At 61.0% G+C, this 2,500-nt stretch overlaps 1 protein-coding gene across 1 annotated transcript in view; it reads right to left on the reverse strand.

Annotated features, from left to right (window-relative positions):
• The window catches only part of LOC102482022 (sialic acid-binding Ig-like lectin 5), a 73,071-nt gene that overhangs the window by 46,658 nt on the left and 23,913 nt on the right, over nucleotides 1-2,500 (reverse strand).

A 2,500-nucleotide genomic window follows, 5' to 3' on the forward strand; every position in this document is an offset into this window, starting at 1 on the left:
AGCACTTTATAGCAAAACTAAAGAGAGAGAGAGAGAGAGAGAAGCCCTGGCAAAAAGACATTGCTCTCTTTCTCTTATTAAAAACAAAAAACAAAAATAGAAGAATATTCCATTTTTCCATGAAAAATGGAATTAAAATACTAATTTACGTGTTGCAAAACTATTTAAAATCCGTGCATAGATTTTTCATAATGTGCTTTTTTCCACTCACTCTAGAAGACCCCACGTGCGTGCATCAACTCTGCACAGCACACACATCAACCACAGGTGAGACAGCCCTTCCCCGTCAGAAGGAAGACAGGGAACTTTTAGTAGGAGCTATTCTTGAATATCGCTCTGATCTTAGGATGGAAAAGATTTTCTTAAACGAGACCCAAGACGCTTACTAGAAAAGAGAAGACTGGCGGCTGGAAGGAGGGGCCTGGAGCTGGAGGGCCCTGCCCTCCCGACCACCGTCTGTCCCAGCCGGGCCTCCCACACTGCAGTGCAGAACGCGGGTTCAGACAGACACGGTTCAGTATGGGGCTGTGCCGTGGAGCTCAGTCTGGACTTGTGGAGCGGCTCGCCCTGGGCCCTCCACGCACTCACCCAGGCCACCGTGCCCATGACAGGGTCTTCGTCATCCATGGCCGTGCGCCTCCCGGCTGCTCCCTTTCTGCAGGCTTTCACTCTAAGGGCAGAGACCAGTGCATTGGGGCGGGGCCAGCTCTGCAGGGGGCAGGCTGCGCGAGCCTCCCTCCCGACCGCCGAGATGGGGACTGAGGCGTCCCATCTGGACCCTTCCAGACAGACTAGGGAGGACTCCACCCTCCTGGATAACCAGGACTCGACCACGGTGGCTCAGACTGGGTTCCCATCCCTACAAACCCTCTTGCACACACAAGCGTGTGCATGGAGGACATGTCAGTGTCGCCCATCACGCTGAGAGGCAGAAACAAGCCAGACATCCGTCCGCAGGTGAACGGGCAGGCGCAGCTGCTCCTGGGCTAGTGCTGGGCCGTAACGGGCCCGGGGACTGATACTCAAGTACCGGTACTTCCTGCAGCAGGAGGAGCCTCGAAACCTTGCTGCTTAGTGAATGCAAGTCCCAAAGGTCCCAGTAGCCCACGGCGGGCTTTACATGACCGTCGGCCACACAGACTGGAGGGATGGAGGACAGAGCGGGGTGGAGAGAGGCGGGGGAGCCCCAGCCCAGGGGTGTGGGGTTCCCTCTATCATTGTGTTTGTCATTCGGGCTAATGAAGCCGTTCTAGAATTGCTTGTGGTAACGTGCACACTGAAGGCCATTGGACGGCACACCCTCGGGGGTGCGTTGGCCGGAAGTTGGCCGGAAGTGACGTGTATCTCGTTACAGCCGCGGGGAAAAGGGAAGGGTCCCTCTGGTCCCACTCAGCTCTGCCTTCTGGGACTCTCCTACTCGCTGGGACTCGCTGTCCTCCACCCTCCCTGGGACCAAGACTTACATGCAGAAGAGGAGACAGAGACAGAGCGAGAGCAGGGTGGCGGCCCCAGCCCCTGCAAGGGCCGCAGGGACCACGCCTGTCCTGGACTCCGGTTTGCCTGCGGAGCAGGGGGAGCGAGATGACGGGCTGCCGGGACTCCGCCCTCTTCCCACCTCCTGGTGGAAGGCCCGGGCCCTGCCCTCCCGACCACCTCCATGTGGCCACTGCCCATCGCCCCACGTGCATCCCTCTGGAATCATGCCCTCCCCTCGCTTCCCCACGGCCCCTGACCTGGGAGCAGCAGGACAGCCAGGCTCTGCACCCCGTGGGCGTTCCGGGCCTCGCAGCTGAGCCTGAGGTCCGAGCTGAGCGGCCCGCGGAGGCTCAGGGAGCTGTTGGCCCAGGGCCCTGCAGAGCTGCCGCCAGCGCAGGGAGGGGGCCGGGCGAGCTCTGGAGGAGCAGCTGCAGCGCAGCCCCTGGGCCTCCCAGGAGCAGGAGGGACCCAGCAGCTGTGGGGGATCTACGGAGGGAGGGGAGGGTCAGAGGGGCCGTCCTACCCTCTCCAGGACCCCGGCGCCCTGCCTCCAGGGGTGCCCGCACTCACAGAGCACAGAGAGGCTCAGAGAGACATTTCTGGAGCCCAGCGGGTTCCGAGCTTGGCAGGTGAGGCCTCCTTCCTCCTCAGGCCCGACCTGAGGCAGCTCCAGGGTGGCGTTACTGGAGATGGGGGTGGCGTTCAGGGCTGGGGACCCCCGGAACCAGCTCAGCTCTGCAGGGGGGTTGCTGTCTGCAGCACAGAGCAGCCGCAGAGCCTGGCCCTCCAGGATGTAAAGGGACGAGGTGGGTGCTTTGTGGGACCTTGAGGACTTTGAGGAGAGACAGAGAGGCAGAGAGAGAGGGACAGAGAACAAGGGAGGCTGACAGTCCCCTCGGCAGGATCTTCGCCACCCCCCCCTTCTCTGCCTGTGTGACTTGGTCCATCCTGACTCCTGGACTGGGAAGCTCCAAGCCTCAAGGGAGGCTGGGGCTGGACTGTGTGGCCTTGGGAAGTGGAAGCA

Source organism: Tupaia chinensis, unplaced genomic scaffold (assembly GCF_000334495.1).
Source record: "Tupaia chinensis unplaced genomic scaffold, TupChi_1.0 Scaffold000559_1, whole genome shotgun sequence".
NCBI lineage: Eukaryota > Metazoa > Chordata > Mammalia > Scandentia > Tupaiidae > Tupaia > Tupaia belangeri.